This window comes from Dermacentor albipictus, chromosome 1 (assembly GCF_038994185.2).
Source record: "Dermacentor albipictus isolate Rhodes 1998 colony chromosome 1, USDA_Dalb.pri_finalv2, whole genome shotgun sequence".
NCBI lineage: Eukaryota > Metazoa > Arthropoda > Arachnida > Ixodida > Ixodidae > Dermacentor > Dermacentor albipictus.
Window position 1 is genome coordinate 92894208 of NC_091821.1, and position 20804 is coordinate 92915011.

The following is a 20804-nucleotide window of genomic DNA, read 5'->3' on the forward strand; positions in this document are numbered from 1 at the left end:
ATAGGTTTCACTCTAAAAACTAAGAGAGTGCCGGGCACTCCCTTTGAGGGAGTAGCGGCTTGTCCCATATTTCACTCTCTTTTCGAGAGTAGATCGACCCTCTTTGAGAGAGAGTAGGTCAACTCCTGTTGACAGAGTTTTGTTACTCTACCGCAAGGGATTGCTAGTACTCTTCTGCAGAGTGATAATACTCTTCCCACAGGGAGTGCTAGTACTCTTCTGCAGAGTGGTAATACTCTCACCGCAGGGGTAATGGCACTCCACCAGACCGAGTACTTGTACTCCCCCAAACAGAGTGCTAGTACTCTTCCCAATACCCTCTTAGCGAAGTCCTGGCCACGCATGCAGGCAGGAAATCAGATCAAATTAGGGTCGCTGATACACCGTTCCCTAGGCGGCTCCTCAGACTCAGTGGCCCAATTCCAAGCGGCCTTCAGAATAGGCGTGAGCAATGTTATTCAGGATTTTAAAGTCATTTTTCCAGGCTATTTGCTGCCTACCATGAGTTGTGACTGCTCGGAATCGGCCTATGCGTCTCCCGAACGCCACTGCGGAGAAAAAAAAAAGCTAATTCACGTTCAATCCGCAAATATCTTCGCATATTTCACAATCAGGAGACACATAATCTAATTAGAACACAGCAGTCGAGGGAATCACACACTTACCTGGAGAACCACATTGCTCTATACATCACGTGGATTCGAACCCGCGTACACTCGCATCTATACAACTCAAAGCACACATCCTAACCATTACACCACAGAGCCACCGCGCTCAGTCGTGTTGTTTTAGATCTTATATACAAAGCAAATGTATTTGAGAAATCGGCTGCGGTGGGTGGAGTTTCTCTGCAGTGTGCTGTGCTGTTGTGTACTGGAATACGTTTGCGTTTGCATCATTTCCATTCCTTGCTACGACTAACGGAGGAATACAACGTAGACGACGACGTGAGAACTATTCACGGCTTGTCGTCACCCCAGGAAAATAACAAATGTGCCGTTCAGCTCACGATCGAGTGCTTTTCCAGTTCATGCATTATATGTTCTCCGAAAATACGCGGATACGAAGTATCGTGCCAACCATACACGTATGTGAATTTAAGTCGCGCGTATACTGGTGAGCATTTCTGTTTATTTTTTCCGCCAGTTCCATTCGTACCAGGCATTTCGACGTGCCTCACGCTGCCGTGTAGGCGTTCTTTTCAAGTGCATAAGTTTAGAGTTTGGTTCAGTCCGCTGTGAGCTGTTGTCCTGCATTATCAGCGGATCGTTAGCGTTTTGAAGAGCATGCATTCCAGCATTTGGAGACTGCTTATGCCGATAGCCGCGTCACATGCATTGGCACGCATGTTTAAATGACTAATGTGTCCACTTGTTACGCGTGCACAGCTCGTATCCTCTGGCAGTGCTCGTTCTAAAAGCTTCGAAGACCACCTACATTCATACGTGTGTTCAATATATATGCACAGGATAGACTTGCCGGCTAGTTGGTTGAGCATTTTAGAAGAAACAGCGCAACACAAGGACGACGCAAAAACATGGACAACACCACGAAGCGCTGGTATGGTTGATGCTTTTTTTCGTCCTGGTGTTTGCGCTGTTTCTTCTTCCACGATACACGCACACCACAGGTAGGCGAAAGTTTAGGAGTATAGGGCGTTAACTTTGTTTTCCCCGTTTCCTCTCAGTGTCAATGGCACAATGCGCTGCCCGGAATTGCGCACGCTTACCCCCATATTCAGAAATGCATCATAACTTGAAGCCCATGCTTGACTTGATCTAAATGACGCAAGGCGTGAACGCACCAAAAGAAAGGCAGTGAGCGTCTGGGGGAAAAAATTAAATTATGGGGTTTTACGTGCCAAAACCACTTTCTGATTATGAGGCACGCCGTTGTGGAGGACTCCGGAAATTTCGACCACCTGGGGTTCTTTAACGTGCACCTAAATCTAAGTACACGGGTGTTTTCGCATTTCGCCCCCGTCGAAATGCGGCCGCCGTGGCCGGGATTCGATCCCGCGGCCTCGTGCTCAGCAGCCTAACACCATAGCCACTGAGCAACCACGGCGGGTGGTCTGGGGGACATTCGCACCAGGCGTCGTTTATATAAAGTCAAGCATGAGCTTTGTATTAATATACATTTCTGAATACGGGGGTTAGTCATCTACTTCTCACAGAAAATGTCGAAGAAACGCCCACCAAAACCAGGCACATTCGTAAACCTAACTAGGCAATACGAAGCTCCATAGAAAAAGAGTGGTATTAAAAGCTTTCAGTATTTTTCTTTACTCCAAAATGGTTGCGCTCTCGTGGCTTCAATGTACAGAGATAGTGCAGCGTTAGCTAAAAAGCATGAATTTCCGAACTCCATGCCAAAATAAGCTTGTCAAATTATTGAGGTGCTAGAAACCAGCGTTTGTAGCGATCCTTGAAAAACCCTTTATTTCTAAAATGCCATTTTCAAGGCATTGAAAACCCTGGAATTTTTAGAAGTACTGGAAAGTCCTTAAATTTGTACACTTGGCTAGACATAGCAGACATTGCCAAGTGGTATTTTTCCCCTTCTGTGACACTCTTCGCATGTCACAGTGAATTGTCTGTGGAGGTAATAGAAGGAAAGCGACATCCTTAAAGTTGAAATTACAAAGGAGCTGCAGATACCAGTTTTAGGCACATGGAACCGGCGACAAATGTACTTGGAGGAGCAGAAGCAGGAAGCTCAACAGTTGAGGCATTCAAAGCCGTGATGAGTAAATTGAGAGCTACAGACACAATAAAAGGAAATTACAAATGACTATTGCTTATTTGGTGGTGAAAAGCTGAGGCAACAGATGACATCCCATACACTGTCAAACCAAACAGTATTCAAAAACTGCAAATGTTGCAGGTCCAAGTAGTTAATTGTGCTATTGCAGAAAAACTGAGCGCTTTCTTGAAATGCTTCCTTGTGTGCATGAAAGGCAAATTAGCAGTCTTTCAAATTTTTGAAATCAGTGAATTGCGATTTGTTTTGTATTATTTTGTTTGCATTAAAATTAACAATGTTGTTGAACAAGTTATCGCCTGTCCAAACTACTAAAAAAATCGCACGAGATCCTTGAAGTTACTGTCGGGGCCTCGAAAGTTCTTGAAAACCATTACTTTTTTTTCTTCAATATTGCTACGAACCCAGTAGAACAACTGTCATGGAGTAAAAACCTTGGCTGAACAGGGGCTTATACGAAGAGCACAGGAAGACTAGAAATGCAGTATTAGGCATGGAGGGCCCTGAAAAAAATGTGCCACATCTGCTCGTCTGCCTTATGTTTCTGCATTGACTGTCACATTTTTAACAGAAGCTCACTTACTGTTCTACTTTAATAAAGGCAACATTACCAACTCCAGTGTGGGGCAGTCCTTCAGCCAGTGCAGAACTCTTTCTGTACATCCCTGTCAGCTCTGTCATTTTTTCAGCATTGTAGTACAAGATTTGTTAAACTGGTTTCGCAGAATATGAGCAGTATACTCTCAAATTAGCTGTTTATTTGTATGCACAAGTTCAGGTCCTCAGTTTGGTTGCATGACAAATTGCCATACCTCAATAGATACAAGAAAAAATGTTATTAGAGTTTAATAAAATCCAAGCAGTAATAATCACAACAATATAATGACATACATTTCTTTTGGTACGTATACAGCCCATGTCTTGGCACTGTATAAATTCAACTATACATCGCAAGTACTGTATCCTGACCACTATTATTCACAAGTGTAAAACCATCACAGCAATTCTTCAACAAATATCACAGTGATTAGTGACATACACTTTGTAACTGCTTTACATGAGCATAATGTATACAAATGGTCCCTGTGTACCTACACATGACTAGTGCCACCCGAGCACTATTACTCACAGGTGTAAAACCAACAAAGCAGTTCTTTAAAAATATCACAGCGCTTAGTTACGTACATGCTGTAACTCCCTTGTAAAAGCTTAATACGAACACGTGAGCACACAGAAAGCTAGCAGTGAGCCTACATGGAAATACCACCGCCTCAATACTAATTCACAAGTGTAAAACCAACCAAGCAGTTCTTTAAAGAATATCACAATATTTAGTGACATACATTTAGTAACTAGCTTATATAAGCTTTATACAAACATGAGAACATACACAAAGCTATCGGTGCACCTGCATAGAAGTGCGGCCATCTGAACACTATTATTTGCAAGTGTAAGCTCAACAGAACAGTTCGTTATAGTGACGACCATTTTGTACCTGCCTTATACAAGCTTAGTGCAAGCACAAGAATGCGGAAAAAAAAAATTAAGAACTTGCTCTATGAATACACAAACAGATCAACACAAATGGTAAACACCACTTTGAAGATACATGACCGTGACAAAGCGCAGTGCTGTGCCGGTTGAAACTGTCATCCACAAAAGTATTGAGCAATGCTTAAACCACACGCAATAAAGTGCTGAAAGACTGCGTCTCTAACGTACCTATATTAATTCAAATTTCTTGAATATAGGGCTCCCTTGCAGATAAGGCATCTGATCCAACTGACCTGATAAATGCATACAATGCACTCAGATATAACTGGTAATAATAATTATAAAAGGCATTTAAAAACCTGATAGTATGATGAAGATGCATGACTAGAAAAGTTCTGTTCCCCTCGTACGTGTTAAAAAGGTGCAAGTACGACACACATTCTTTTTTTCCGCAATTTTTGCATTAATGGACACCCGGGAACCTCGAACCCACAAAAAAAGAAGATACTGCTGTGTTAATAGTGTTATGAATAATTTTTTGTGAAAGCTTTTTACAGACAATTCGCAGTCTCGTTTCTGGAGGTTGAGCTGTATCATGCAAAATAACATGGAAAATGGTCACATGGGAGCATGACACTATGCCATAATGTTCGTTTCAGTTGACTCTCTTGCCCTACAAGTCACTGCGCACTGTGACCAGTGATGGAACAGCAGTGTCTATGTGATTTTCATCACACTTCTGTCCTATGCCATCCTTACCAGAGTTGGCGGCACACAGATACCCAGATTTCGATAGTGTTGCTTTTTCAGGTGCTTGTTCTTGATTTGCTCAATATCAGTTGGCACTTCAGCTGCATCAAACTTCTTTTTTACCTCTTCAACAACAACATAAACAACAATCTTATGACACCTGTGTTGTCCTTCTAGTTGCCTACAAAGACCAGTTAATCTAACAACAACACTGACAGTCTCTACTATCTTCTAATGGGGAAGAGGTGTGTCCCACCATGTGTTCCACATTGTTGTCGCTATGTGGGCTGGCTGGGGAGGCAACAACTGTAATATGTTTTCATATCTTAAAGTGATGCTTGTACTGTGTTATAACACTTAACTTAGTCTTGCACTTGCTGCACAAGAACACTGGCTCACAGTCGTGGTGAAAAGCTTTCGTATGTTGAGCAAATGAGTTGTATGCACTACAAAAAAAGTCACAGTGATAGCACACATGTTGCTCTACCAGGTCTGGTGCGGTTCCTTCTGACACTGCTCCTGATGCTGACACACTGCTGCTTGCCTCGTACACTGTTGCAGCTGCAGTAGACATGGCCGTCTCTGTATCTATTGCTGCCGTGCCACCTGTCATGGTAACTTCAGGTGGTATCAGGCTCACTTCTGCAACAGAGATGTCGTTTGCCCCTTGAGGGCTCTCGTCATCAGGGCCAATAATTTCGTAGGCATTGTCTCCTGCATCGAAGAACCAATAACAGCGTGAATTAATAAACATAGCTCTAAAAAGTACGGACATCAAAACTTAACCACAAGCTTTGCACATCAGTGACCAGGCTTAATGAATAATACTTGCAGGAGGAGTTATACAATTGTGTGTGTACGTTACAGTTAAGCCTCAGAAGAGATACTCAAGAGGCACGGGAAACATGTCTCTCAATACCAAAAATTTTAAAACACTGAGGAGCCAGACTAGATCACTTTATTATGCATCATCACTAAAGTATGTTTAGATATATCTGAAGGAATAATTGCTCAGGGTGGCTTAAAGGGCCCCTAAACCACTTCTCGACATTTTTTGAACATTTCAAGTAAACACGCGCATCAAAATCAGAATGCCGTCACAATTGACGATGCCAAACGCCACAGTGCGTAGCACTGTGGGAGCACCAGAATATGAAGAAAACGACTCCGTGCGCCTCTCTGGACCTATCCTGCACCCCCCAGTTTGTCCTAACATCACCAGGCTGTCTCTGATGATTCACCAGTTTCCGGTGCTGTCGATTGGTCGAACGAAAGTGTACGACTGCCGGCAAGGCCTGCAAGCAAATACACACTCCTTCTTCCTCGTCGCGTTGCTCGCGATGCCATTGTGGGCAGCCAATGGGGTCAAAGAACAGAAACGCCAACAGAAGTGTCTCCTTATGAGGCTCTTCAACTAGAGTCACCATACAGTTCCATTGTATTGCATTAGCGCCACCCCTCGCAGGACGACGGGCCTGCGCGGCAGCAACAGAGCTCGTTGGTGATGGCCTGTCCCGTAACATTTGGAGGTGTACTAGGCGAGGAAAAGACGATACTATCCAGATGGCGTGTACCAGATGAAAGAGTAAAATGAGCGGGGACTACTTTTTAAAACTCAAACACGTAGCTCCACTATTACTGCACCGTTTCGAAAATCTCTCATGGCTACGTGTTCGTTGCCTTAACATGTACAACTGCAACACCGCAAATAAATTTCAACCTCGGTGGCTTAGGGGCCCTTTAAAGAAGACATTCACAGCTTTTTAGTGACTGTAGATTGTGCTAGCTTCCTTCCTAACTTCTGGAAGTTAAACACTTCACTTTGCAAGCCTTGTTGCTCGCAGTGCCTTTGAGGTGCTCTTAGACGCTCGTCAGCTTCAACTGTCGACACTTTCTGCCCTGCACTGTCCTCGTTGCCTTCCTTTTCTAGTCCATGCTAAAGAGACATGCGCAATTGACTTGTGTGAGGATTGCGTGATCTTTACGCCCTTCAGAGCACACAAGGTGCATGAAGTGAATGTGTCTGGCTTGTGTCCCTTCGAAGTAGTGAATACTTCAAAAGTCGTTAGTAACAAAGGTGTCTCTTGCGTACAGTGTTGTTAACGTTGCAAACATCGAAAAACCAACCAAACCATTTTCATATGTCTCTTACAACCAAGTGTATCTTGTAATGAGATTCTACTGTACTGAATATTTTTCATCTATGGATCATCTGCATGTACATATAGTCACAAAGACATGTTGTGTGGAATGGCGAATCAGGAAAGACCTCGTACTCTTACTTTTTGTCCCTAACATAAGCAGCTGATAACAATATGATAAAAAGCAGGTAATGAGGCTAGCATGGAACATAATCCTTCAGCTCTAAACAGTTTTTTGGGCCCACATCATTCCCTCATGACATAAGGAAACAACTTGATTGCAGTAATGGCTGCATGTGATCTGAGTTGATTGAAACAAACAATACGTAAGGTTGCCCTGTATGTAATTTTATCGGAGTGCTTTTCAGATGTCCTGCTGGCGATCCTGGCTACACGATGTTTCTCATGCTTTTTGGCACGATTCCTTTCTTTTCCACTCCACTTTTTTCTGGTTTTGTCCCCTTTCCTTTCCCCCTGGCGTAAAATAGCACACCTGAAGTATCAAATCTGTTGAATTATTGTGTGTATCAAACCTATTAACATGTGGGCTTCTCTGTGGTCAGTGTTGTATTTTTGCGCTGTACAAGTCAATTCAATATGAAAGATGGAATGTCGCTGCCTTTAGTTTAATTGTATGTGTGTGTATATATATATATATATATATATATATATATATATATATATATGTCTCTCTCATGTTTTGAAATATATGTACATTCAGGAGTGCCTGCATGCTCTTCTCCCCTGCTCCAGTGACGAAAAGGACAGCCTTTTTATTTACCATAGCAAAACATTCACAGGTTTTCACTGTGCCCATTACATCACTTATCATATCGATCTGTCACAATACAGAGTAGCAGTAGTCCATAATACTAACCCATCCCAACATAACTATAAATTAGCACATACCGACATGCTGTGAAACAGCTGTTGCAAAGCCGCTGGTGCTGGCAATTTCCACAGCACTGCAGTGGTACAGCCGAGTGCCACCTGTATAGTGACAAATGCATATGCATGTTAGTAACTCACTAGTTGCTGATGGTTTCATAAGCTTTACACTACACAATAAAGTAATCTAGACAACTTTGTTGGAACAAATACACATAATTAGGACACCATTTAAAGACTAACACGATTAATTGCCCCCAATCTCTCACTCACTAAGGGATTCACTACTGAAACATCGGTGGAGAGCTCAGATTAACACAGCCCATAAAGGACAAGCTTTCTTTGAGGAAAATAGCTATAACAGCGGTTAGTTTTTTTGATCATTTTATGTGCTAGCTTTGATTTAAATTTCATGCAGTACTATAAAATATGAAGTGCCGCATTTCTAGCAGCAGAAGGCGTCGTCAGCCTCATGGTACAACTGATTTTTGCACTGTTTGTATCAGTGAGCCAACACATACAAAGAAAACCGACTTCACACATACATATAGAGTGCCAAGTGCACTCCTCCTTCTGAAAACACAGCCGCCAGTTCCAATGGTGCTGAAAGGAAAGGTTATATAGAGTGCGAGACTGCATGGAACTACCACTTATGACTGTAAGTGTATGATCTGCTGATTGGAGAGGTAGTCACATGCTATTTCTAGTCTCTTTTAGAAGCATTACTAAAGGATGAATTAAAATCTATTCATAAGTCACGAATTTCGCGCATCCAGTTTGGTTAAATACCTTGTGAGAAAAAGACATGTTTACCTGGAATAGCAACCTTTTTTTCCCGCTGCAAAATTTTCCTTCGAATTAATGAAATAACTTTACAGCGTCATAATATATTGTGTTTCTCGCAACTACTTGCCGGCAGTGGCGAGTTACAGTGTTTATATCTGACTCATTGGGCGACAATACTGCCAAGCACAAATGCTTCACGAACACGAGAACACGTCCCTCGCAGAGAATAGCAACCATATATGCCTCTGTGAGACATGATCGCACCTTTGTGGTCAAAACGTACATTAGAACGACACCACCATCTCATTAAAAAAAAAGCCTCAGTACAAAGCAGCAGCCAACTTCATAATGTGAAATTGCAACTGATGTCCACTTACTGGTGGCCTGTGTTCGAGTCACTTCTGGCAGTTGACTGGGTGCTGAGAAATGCACGTCCTGGGTTGTCCCTACAAAACATACAGTTTATGTCAAATGTTGAAAATATATAGACACCGGCATTTCATAAGTTGCAAAACAAATGAGTAAACTAATAAACAACTGTAATGTAAACAGAGTACACATGATAAGATAGGCTGTCAACAGGGAATGCATTACGCGAAAAACCTAATGCATAGGAATGACTTTATGTATACACACGAAGCTGACACACAATTTAAGTCGCTCTAGGTTTTTCCGTGCAGTATATTAAAATCATTATCTCTTGTGGTTAGAGCAAAATTAGTGTAAATGACGCACTAAATTATGTACCCTGGAAAACTTTTCTTCAATATGCACCTGTGCGCGCTTCAAATGAGTAGCGTTGTAAAATTTACGTACATGGCATTTAACATAGTTGCTGAACACGGATTTCCTTTGCCCTGTGTCGTGTACAGTGAGCTACATATATCTGACCCCCCCCCCCTTTTTTTACTAGCCATACTGCGTGCCGTTGCACCTATACGCACGTAAATAAACCTCACGACACAGAAATAAAAAAAAAAGTGCCAATCACCCATGCCTGCATGTTGTAGTGGGCCTAACCTAACCAAGCACGGGCTGTTGTTTTTTATAGTAAACACAGGCACCGTGCTCATTGCAAGTATGTATCATGTCACTAAGCAAATATGCAATTTCATTGTACCACTATTTTTTTATCACATGGATGTATCTGTTGAGAGGCAAGACAAAAAGCAGTCACTTCTCAGAACTAATCAGCTTTTTTAAAACACATTTCTAACCTTTCAATGACACTTGCTGCTATGTGTTTGTCTCCAGAGAGCATACTTGATTTGACTTTCCAATCGGAGACATTACATAAATATACCATGTTAAGATGACTGCCTTCGAGCGGTGACGAGATGACGGCTTCGAGCGACAAAACGGGCCGTCGCTTGAACAGATGGCTCGGTTCTGGAAATCTAGAAATCGTCGCTCGTCGCCCGAAAGTGCTATGAGCGACTAGCCAATAGCGCGAAGCCGGAACTGGATGTATGTACAGCCTCCCTGATTTTTAATAATATAGCGCGAGCGTCGACTGAACTGCTGGTGAGCGCTTTAAAACGGCGATAAGCGTGCAAAAAGAGCGTGCAACAAGGCGAGTGCAACAAGGCAACAAGGCTCGTGCGCGAACTCTCGCCTTGTTGCACGCTTATCGCCGTTATAAGCAGTTATAAGCAGTTCAGTCGACGCTCGCGCTATATTATTAAAAATCAGGGAGGCTGTACATCGCTCAAATACTACCGATTGTCGCGCGGAACGAGCGAATAATTCAATTTTTATACGTGCAAGGATAAGAACCTACGGCAAGACCTCCGCAAATATTTTATGCTACTTTTTATAGTAAAATACATCAACGTAAATTACTAAAGCACGCGTCACGCGTGATTGCAGCCCTCATGCCGGCAACACCGGGGAGGCGTCGCTCAATATCGTCGCTTGCACGGAGTACGACTTGTAGGCGACGAGCGAACGCGAGAGCCATCTCCATCGCGTCGCTTGTAGCTGCCGCGCGCAAGATCGCTTATATATGGGGTTTATACTTTTTTCAGCATAAAACATGGATTGCTCATGCGTTTTTAGAAAGTTCAAGATAACGCGCCTAACTGACCTCTTGCAGCATGCAGCTGAATGCCTGCGGCAAAGTTTCTAACTAGCACTGGTGCTGCACGTAACTTCAGTGGTCGCAGATTCCCCCTGCGCGAAACACCGTCAAGCGCGCGGTTTATTTATAAAAAAGCACGCTGCCAGCAAAACGACGCCTTCTGTTATGTGATTCCTTAGTTCAACAGCGTTCCGTACACACTAGACTGCCAAACTGAATAAATTCAAACACACAAAACGCACGCTAATCACGCTCCGCATAGGCTCGGCATCACGGGCTGGTGAACGAACCATTTTAAACGTCCTCTCGCCTGGCGTCTTATTGAACATACCATAGTTCTGGCAGCGTTTGCGATCTTTAAAGCTCTTACGGACAACGGCAAAGTGATAAAATCACATGCAGTTATCGCCACGACTGGCTTTTTCGATTGACATCGAGAGACACAGCGCGTATGCCTAGTCCTTTGTCAATCGCGTCGGCTAAGCGCAGCGACGACTTCCTGGCGATAGCATGACATATACGGAGAATGTGCACCTAAGTTAGAATTCACTTACCGTGGAGGATTTGTTGCTATATCCAAGGCATGACGAACGACTGTCGTGTTTTCGTGGCAACGCGAGATGGCTGATACACGATCTCCCCTGGCTGCAGGCCTGCGTCGACTCGCTGCTCGCTGTCCGGTGCTGTGTTGTTCCGCGATCTTGAGCGCGCGCGCGCGCGGTGGAGAACTCCGAGTGAAAAAGTAGAGCGCTCGCTACGCATTCCTTTGAACTGCGGCGGCCTGTTCTCTTAGAAGTAAAACGATGTGTTCTTTGCTCAGCGAGCGTGCATGAATGATACATTGCCATGTTCGGGGCCAGCCACCTACAGTTGAAGCAGAAGATTACGCTAAGTTTTGTTCTCTATTGCCGCAAGAGTAGAACTACTCTCTCTCTCTGAAGGGGAGAGTGAAAAGCACATTTCACTCTCTCCTTGGTGAGAGAGTGAACAATGCATTTCACTCTCCTCGACATTTTGCGAGAGTAAAACGACGCTTTGAAGAGTGAACCGGCCGCTTCACTCCTGCGATACCCTTCCTAGTTTTTAGAGTGTTGGCTTACAGCGCTTAATAAACGCACCAACGTGGCAGGCCTCCTGTACATTTCTGTAAGTACTCTCAAAACGAGGGAAGTTTATTGCTGTCGAAATAATAACCTTTGGCAGACTGAAAGCACAGAATCGTTTACAGACGCTATCTCTTTACCGAATATGTACAGTGCCAGCCATTGCGCGCGGTCGCCGTGATGGAGTCTCCCAAATCGTCTTCTTGCGTGAAAGGTTGGCAATAGCTGAGCGAAAAGTATGTGAAATATGTTCTTATAGGGGGCGGTCTGTGCAACCAGATGGCGCATAACAGAATGAAGCCTCAATACATGCAGCAATCGCACGGGTTCGCTGCGACCGACTGCGCGTCTGCATGCATGTCCGCGCACAATGTTTCGCTTTCACTAAGTGCGTTTTCGCACCGTGCTGTGAGCTTTAGGCCGCAGCATATGAGCATTTGACAGTCCACAAGCAACCATTGTTGCGTGGACGTTATCAGAGCTGTTCAAAGACAATATCGTTTTAACATGGGACTTCAATGCCTACGGCTACTGTGATGTGCCGTCGTGACGATTCAATATTTTTTTTCTTCAAAATTCTTGGACGTTTCATAATTATTTCTAAAGTTGCGTCGCACTGTATGCAGTCATCGGGCGATTTCACGCTGCTTCTTTTTCATAGTCCAGTGCATTAATTCATAACACAAACATGACCATATACCATGCCTTTATTTAATGTGCATCTTACCACTCCCTTTCCATTCCAGTGACCGTGCCAGTGTCTAGCATCAAAAAGTTCAGAGACTAAACCATCGTGACATTAGCCGAGCAGGGAGCACGGGCGAACGTCTCAGTGCGCGTTTTCTGCTGCTCACCGAACATCGCAATCCTGGCGCCGTAGCAGAAATATTCCTCGCGTCTGTGCTTGCTGCATACCCGAGTTGTAGCCGATGGCTGTTTGCTGGTTCTAAGTTTCGCGAGCCAAGCTTCACGCAGCTTCTTGTCCTGCGGCTACGTGTGAATAAGGCTGACACCGGGCTCTGTTGCATACGTCCGGCACTGCGGCACCGAGCAGTAGCCTACCATGCTGCACGCCTCCAAAGGCAGCCACTACCTATTATAGTGATTTCAAATGCTGTAAAGGAGACACCCAAGGCGGGAAAAGCCTCACCACTTAATCAGAACCGCAGCTCAGATGGGACTTTAAACTTTCGTTTGCAGCTCCATTCGGCGCTTCCGAAGCAGCCGACGCGGCCGCTGCGTCCACGCGATCTCTCATGCCACGTCACGCCGCCGGTGGCGCCAACTTTTCGAGTGGTGGAGCTCGCCCCCAATAATAAGCAGAAAAAGAAAGAAGCTCCATAGCTCCGGAATTAGCGCACCCGGCTGCCAACTACGCATTGGCACAAGTTCAATTGGCAAGGTTTCGCCTAGCTTCACCTATATGGTGAGGCTGAAGAGGGGTAGGATGACGACGGCGCACGCAATAACGACGAAACACCGGCAGCATAACGCTACCGTAAGAGGCGGTCGACAGAGAAAACCCAGTTTCGAGTTTAGTAAAGAAAAGGTGCAGTTAAGCCCGAAAGGCGAAGCATTGATTGCGATTGCAAATTAATAAGAAGCTATACATAGGCAGTAAGATTAGTAGTTTTATGAGCTCTATAAACTGCTGTAAACATTAGCTTACTAAATTGACAAGCTTGGTGCCACGCGCGCACAAGCAAACGTGAACACATCTCACTCACTGAACGCGGATGCTTAGTCATAACGTTTGCGTGATGAAGAGCGGCAGCAGCGGTGAGACGAATTCTCCTTAGTGCTGCCTCTCGCTTCAACGCGATCTACGCGCGGAAAAACAGAGCACATGAAGCCATCAGCTATATCAGGTCGGCTAGCCTTCGAACTCACCGCAGATTACCGGCAAGACGCGCGAGGCCGCGCTATGCGCCATGCGCGCAGCCGCGACCGGAGTAGAGGAACACACTCGCGCTACCCTGCCCCTACCTCTCCTAGCGCGCGCACATCCCCCCCCCCCTTTGCGCGTGCGAGAAGGCGCCGCCGCATCAAGCCATTATTCTTCTCGGCTCACCGTCTCATGTTTTCCTTCGCACCTACAGCATACAGCGCGCGGCCGCGATCTTATCGCGCTTGGACTTGATACACAACATCACGACGTCGACGATGACGTAAATTTACCTGAAGTGTCCACATAATTGATATCGCAATAAAAATAACACCGGACATTAGTAATTTGGCTCTCTGAACTCACTCTACGACTTAATTACTGCCCCCACTTCCCGTCCTCAACTTTGTGCAAAGTCCTTCAACTGCATGCGATGACGTCGACGATAATAGCGGTACAAAGACGTCGTCGGCACGACAACAGTGGCTACATGACAACGGCGCAACCGCGACAGAGGCGCATGCAGGGGTGGCTCTATAGGGGGGGGGGGGGGGGGGAAGGATGGCCAACCCCCCAAAATTTCCTCCTGCCCCCCCTCCCCATCGCTCCCCTCCTGCAACAGCGAAGGGGACAGTGGTGAAGGGCCTTTCTGCACCTCCAATAAAATAGGAGAATCTTACTTGCACCGCCCTCTCCCTCTCGCTCAACATAAAAATGCTGGTGATGCCCCTGTATCGGTGGCATGTCGACACTTCCTTGACTGATATTCAAGAAGGCTAAGAACCACCTCTGGAAGATACTGCGCTGACTGCTCCCCTAAAAGCCGCGTTGTGAATGAATGCTGCATCCGCATTTCGTGCTGTTGCTTCCAAAATGCATGCACATCCGTCACCACTCTCAAAGTCTGCGCTGCGCACGCGACAAACCCCGCACAAAATAACGAAGCGTAGATGTTAAATAGCTGTCATTAGTGTTGCCCGTTTCAAGCTGCACATTGACGATGCTTGGCAAAGTCTTGCTCATCGCCATATGACCAGGCCGAAGCTGAAGATGAGGAGGTGGATGAGAAAAGTGGCCTGTCATAAACTTCTGCACGATGTAGACAACAGGATGGCGGCAGCGGCATGATCACGAAGCCTGCGTCTACTTTTTCAACATGCAAAGATTGGTTCTCGAGCAGCCGTTCAACGAAGTTTGACGGCGAGAAAAGCAGTGCTCAGAAAACCATAGTGACCTGGCGCGTTCTGCACACACTTGCGATGACAGGGCAATATTGAAGCGGCATACGTGTAGCACTCACTGTGGCAGTTTTGTCCCATCAAAAATAACAGACGTTCCATAGAAAAATTGAGGCCTACATATCAACGCGCCCCACGAGTATTGCTGTGAAGTCTAATGATCCGTGTGGACATAGCATATTGAAATATCCAGGGCCCGTGTTAATAAAAAGAAACCTGTTTTACGCTATTACGTCCGCTAATGGCGTCCGCTCTTACTACCTATCGCCTCGCTGATCGCCTTGTTACCACGCTGATCGTCATAATAAGTGACGGGCACCCAAAAGCCGGCCAATAAATTAATGTTTTTTCGCAACGTTTCGGGATACGAACCCTATGCTTTAACTTCGCGCTCAGTGTCATGCTTTCGATTTTGTAAACACTTTTTGCTCTAAAATAACCAATGTTATTTCCTATATTAATCTAGAAATTCACCCATTTATTCCTCAGGAACATGGTAAACGCAATGGGTTGTTACACAAATGTTTCTCATGGCTCTGCTTTATTACTGCCAAGCCACGCAGTCCATCTTGAGCTACGATGCAATGTCACAAACCGCCACGCCAAGAAGCTTGGAGGTATGGTCCATCTGGCATCCGAGAAAAAAGAAAGAACGGTTACAATGTAGTAGTATGGCTAGCACATAGCATACGAAGCCAATTTTTTTTTTCAACATATCCGTCTGCAGTCTTACTGAAATCACCAGCTTTTTCGGAAGAGTTGTCGATACATTTTCTTCTCAGCTCAAACCTTCCGTCTCGCTTTTCCTGGCCTGACAGCTCTCATGTCTCTCGAAGCAACGCAAATGGTGCACGTAACCTGCCTTACAAGTTATTGATATCTACAGCTGAGTAACTTATTGATCTTGTGTGTGATATTGTGTGTGTGAACTGTAAGTTTAAGTGACACGCATGACCAGCCCTACTAGTTCAGGCACCGTTGTTCCGATTTAGCTTGAAAGATAACGGACGAAGTTTTGTGCTTCATCGCCGACATCAGTTGTCACTATTCCCTACAAGTTACTCACCTGCTCGCTCGACCAACCACTCAGTCAGACAATCAATCAATCAATCAATCAATCAATCAATCAATCAATCAATTCGTCAATGAAACTGCGATAGAAAAAGCTGACAAAGCACGCGGAGAAGAGAGTGGCGGCATTTGGGGGTGTATATGTGTGGCTGCAGCTTCGAAACAGGTAGTTATGCTGTAACGAGTAACGAGTATGTCGAATGTGCGTCAATAGGCAATGCGATAAATGTAGACTTTGATGCCTTTGTGTACTGACTTGGCAATTGCATTTTCTTCATCACCCGCACTGTGGCACGCGCATACACACCGCATTCTTGCATTTCAACTCTTCGTGCATCTCAAAATGGCGCAGTTTCGCCTGAAAGGCGAAGCATAGATTGCGATAGAAAATCAGTGGACAACTATATGAAGTAAGGATAGCAGTTTTGTCGGCCGTATAAACTTGTAAACATAGGTATACTAACTAAATTAACATGCATGTTGTCACGCACGCACAAGCAAACATGAACACATCTCACTCGATGGCCGCGGAAACTCGCGGTCAAAACGCTGCAATGAGGAAGTGCGGCAGCAGCAGCGAGCCAACTGACCTTCGTGCTGCGTCCCGCATCAACGCGAACTAATCCGCGAAAACACAGCGCATGCATTGGCGGACTCTGTCCCCGTCGCAGATGGCTTTCAAGATACAGCGGCTAGGGCGCACGCGCGCGGCCGCGTAGAACTCCCCCTCACTGTCCGCTCTCCGGAGCCTTGTGCGCGACGGAAGACGGCGCGCTTCCTCCGCGCTTTCGTGCGCGGGATTAAGCCGCGATCGCGAGCTCACCCTCGCACGCTTTCACTCGCACATAGAGCATATGGCGCATGACGACGGTATTATCGCCATTGGACTTTATACGGAACCTCACGGCGACGCCGACGGCAGAAATGCGCTTGGAGTATCCATATAATTGCTATCACAATAAAAAAACAACGATATGCAGGAAGCTCATCTTGAAACATTGTCGTTCGTGCCTAAAAGTAGGCTCGTCCAGCGTTTCCTTTTCTTATTTTTTTCTATTTCGTTCGAAGGTGTCACTGCTCGCTCGCAACATGCCCGTAAATATATACTCCATTTGTCCAAAAGTTTCGCTTCCAACGAACAATGTTCGCATTATTAACATGGTATTAGGTTTTGCACCTCAGCGATATAGTGTGCTACCATTTTGTAAGATTTCTTTGTCGCGGAGGCGCACGAAGTAAATCATGCTGGGTCATAAACCGATGCGTCATTTGCCTTGATGCCCTCTTCTGTTCCTTTCTTGATTTTTTTTATGAAGCCGCGCAATTCAGCGCATGCTAAAGAAAACAATAAGAAACATGCCGTTTTATCGTTGAAGCGCGCTGCTCCTTCGTTACGATAGGCCATTAAGATATCGACAAACTGCGTGGCTGAAAATCGGAAAGTGGTAGGAGCATCTGCTGTGCGCTGTAACAGTCAGCAGCCCCAGGTATCACGCGCTGCCAGAGTTCAATTTTCATTTGTTAAGCTGCATATAGATATAATACCCGGACTTTGAATTTAATGTGACGTTTTGCTGTTTCGATTACATTAGGATCTATCAAAGCTTTACACACAAAGTATATCTAGTGTGCGCCGTTAACATGGCCGGGGCGTGAAATATCGCTGTATATGCACGCGTATAGTTTATACTTATACCGTGTGTCCCAGAAGTCAGCCAAATAAGATGTTCAACGAAAAAAAGAAAGATTAAAAAACAGTGCAATTTACAATTATGAGGCCTACTGTGTATCAGTCTTTGCACAATTTTTTTGCTAATCATTTGTTTCGTTGAATAGGAGCGCTATAACCTAAAGCTATTCCAAACTTTTCTATTCCAATTCTGCAGTCAGCCCTCCGCGATTGGTCACAAACTTTTTTGGGACCACCCCACTTCGGCTGTCAGTCACGCGACGTCACGCAAACCGCGATAGCTTATCTGATATTATGTGTACACATTGATTATGCATCATTGCACCGCACAAAAGAAAAATAGTTAGTTCAGATTCGACGCCTTTTCGCAATTAGCTCTCAGCTATGGCAAAAAGCTTTCGGCCTGCACCCACTTCGTCTGCTTGTCACGCGACGTCACAAAACCGCGAAACCTTACCACGTCATAGTGACCGTGTACGCGTTAAAGATGCATCAATATGCCGAACAAAACTAATTTTTCTCTTAATAGCAGCAGGCTGCCCCGTTCCGAAAGGAATAAAAGATGGCTGCCGCCGATCGCTCAGGCACTGGCTACTCGCACCTGCGGGAGAACATGGGTTTATTAAGGCGTAAGCCTTTAGTGGCTCATGAGTGTCCGGGCGCAGTCCGTAGTGGACGCAGGAAAGCGGTGATCACCGGCGAGGGGAGCAAGGAGAGGATGGCGCCATGCCAGTATAGCGCTGTGCGAGTGAGCGCGTGGGAGAGCGCGGACATGCGCGTGGGGGTGCGCGCACATCGGCGACAAACCTTGCAGCCATGTGGCTGTGATTGCATTCCATGCTCGCGGCCACGGCGGCGTCTGTTCGCAGAACAGTTCAGACAACAGCAACAGAGGCAGTCATAGACTTTCGCCTATCGCAATTTCGCTAAGCAATGTGCTCATAGATTTTTTTGCGTACAATATAACTTTTTGCGTGGCCGTGTAATGTTTTCGAGCACTTTCGGCACTTTTACAGCCTCGCTTTGCCAAATTTTCTTTGCTGAGGATCCGTTTTAGCGGCATTCTTAACATGCCGTTGCATGCCGCCGTGATTTTCGACCAGCCAGCGCAAGCTAAGTAAGGGAAAGCGGACCAATCGCAGACGCCGGCACCACCCTCTCCATCCGATTATCGATTTTCAGTGCATTGGCTCGGCCCCACCGGATCCCTCTCCACTTCAGCATGCTCCTCGCCTCTTGTCACCCAATTAGATAAGAGAAGCCGCTCAGTGTAGGCAATGTTATTTGTTTTTAAAGAAAGCAAAACTAACCTCCTATAAACGAGGAGAGTGTTTGATTGGTGTGTTTAGACAACCCTGCGGGTCACCGCCCGATGCTTGCGTCGGCGGTTACGCAAATTTGACGTCAGGAGATTGGAATGAAAACATATTGTAGTGTTACGTTATAGGGCCCCAGCTTGGCTAACGTTAGCTCGGACATTGAGAAACAAGAGATAAAATCACACGCGCGACACTGGCGATTAGGAGGAAGGATTGCAAACATTTTGGGATTGCAAGCTCTCGTAAACAAGTGTGAGCAATTGATATTAGCCTCGGCCTTTTCCTTCCTCCAGCTCTACTACTTCGAAACTCTCACCTTTAACTGTCCGTCGTGTGCTCTCTTCACTGCGCAGATGATCAAGATGATGATCACGGTGGTGACGGTGTTCATGCTGAGTTGGCTGCCGCTGAACACCTACATCTTGCTGTCGGACCTGGACCCGGGCGTGAACAACTACGAACACATCCGCTACGTCTACTTCGTCATTCACTGGCTGGCCATGAGCCACGCTTCGTACAACCCGCTCATCTACTGCTGGATGAACTCGAAGTTCCGCGACGGCTTCTGCCAGCTCTTCCGGCGTTCGCAGCTCTGCTGGCCTGCGCGGCTGCGCCACCGGCGCCCGCTGCGCAAGGAGTCCGCTGCCGAGGTTGCCGCGCTGCGCCGTTGCAATACGTACACCACGTACGTGAGCGTGCGTGCAGTGCCGGGATCCAGCTTCCGCTTCACCAAGGATTCTACGCAAACGAACGGCAAGCCGAGGCGCTACGAGGACTCGAAAGTTTAAACGCCCCCATCCAGAGCTCCGAGGGAGCCCCTGTCATGCGGCCCGGCCACCGCCAAGCGCTAGCCAACGCTGCCGCTGTGGGGGCTGTACGGAGCATATCGTGGCATTTCCGGGTGCTGGCGCGTTGAATGGTCCACTTCGCTGACTCTTTTTGGCAGCAGTGATTTGTGTGTGGGATCCTCCCCGAGAAAACAACCGCAGTTGAGCGTCGCGGCATCACAGAAGCTAGACAAATATTTGCTAATAGTGTGCGAAGTCGTGTCCTACTGTTCTCGTGACTATTGATAAGCAAGAACCTCTGTGCTTCGAACTGCTGATAGGGTGTCTCATCTTATTGGCTACGTGCTTCTGTGGATACGCGACGCTTCCTTGGATTTGAAACACTGATCGAGGTCCTTTGCCGAGATGTGCCAAACATCCGCAGTGATATCGCCCACACGACCGAGTTGCGAGCGGCGTAAAGACTCGTGTCTCGTCGCCACGGCTCGTTGGCTCTGTAACTCTGTAGGGGAGCCAGTCATGTGAGCGCAACGTAATCCGCGTGTTCTATCGACCGCAGATGTGAACCAAGTTTTATGGTCTTGTTGGCTTTGCCGCTGTTGCGACTGGACATAAACAACATAGTCAGCAGGACAAAAAGACACCACATGGGCCAACACTGAAATCGCCTGGTGGCATTTGAGTATAATTCGTCGCTAAAGTTGGTGTAACGCGAGTTGGCCGAAAATGTATTGCACGAATAATATTTTCAACCTGATCGCCAGAGCATGTAGTACATCAGCGTTACTTGGCGGTGCTAGTAGGTTTT

At 46.0% G+C, this 20804-nt stretch overlaps 1 protein-coding gene and 1 long non-coding RNA gene across 3 annotated transcripts in view; one reads left to right on the forward strand and one right to left on the reverse strand.

The window, feature by feature from the left end:
• LOC135902653 (RYamide receptor-like) overlaps nt 1-19694 on the forward strand; it is a 126037-nt gene extending 106343 nt beyond the window's left edge. The window contains exon 5 of one of the 2 annotated variants that reach the window (XR_011507954.1): nt 19562-19628. The gene's annotated coding sequence lies outside the window, so the exon portion shown is untranslated. Of the gene's footprint in view, nt 1-19561 lie in introns of both variants that reach the window. The other variant, XM_070523493.1, reaches the window with a different exon arrangement.
• Nucleotides 3585-11798, reverse strand: LOC135902671 (uncharacterized). Its single transcript, XR_010564560.2, has 4 exons — nt 11457-11798; nt 9200-9268; nt 8058-8138; nt 3585-5721 (listed from the first exon to the last, which is right to left on the reverse strand). It is a non-coding gene; the product is annotated as an uncharacterized lncRNA (long non-coding RNA).
• Nucleotides 19695-20804: the final 1110 nt, after the last annotated feature.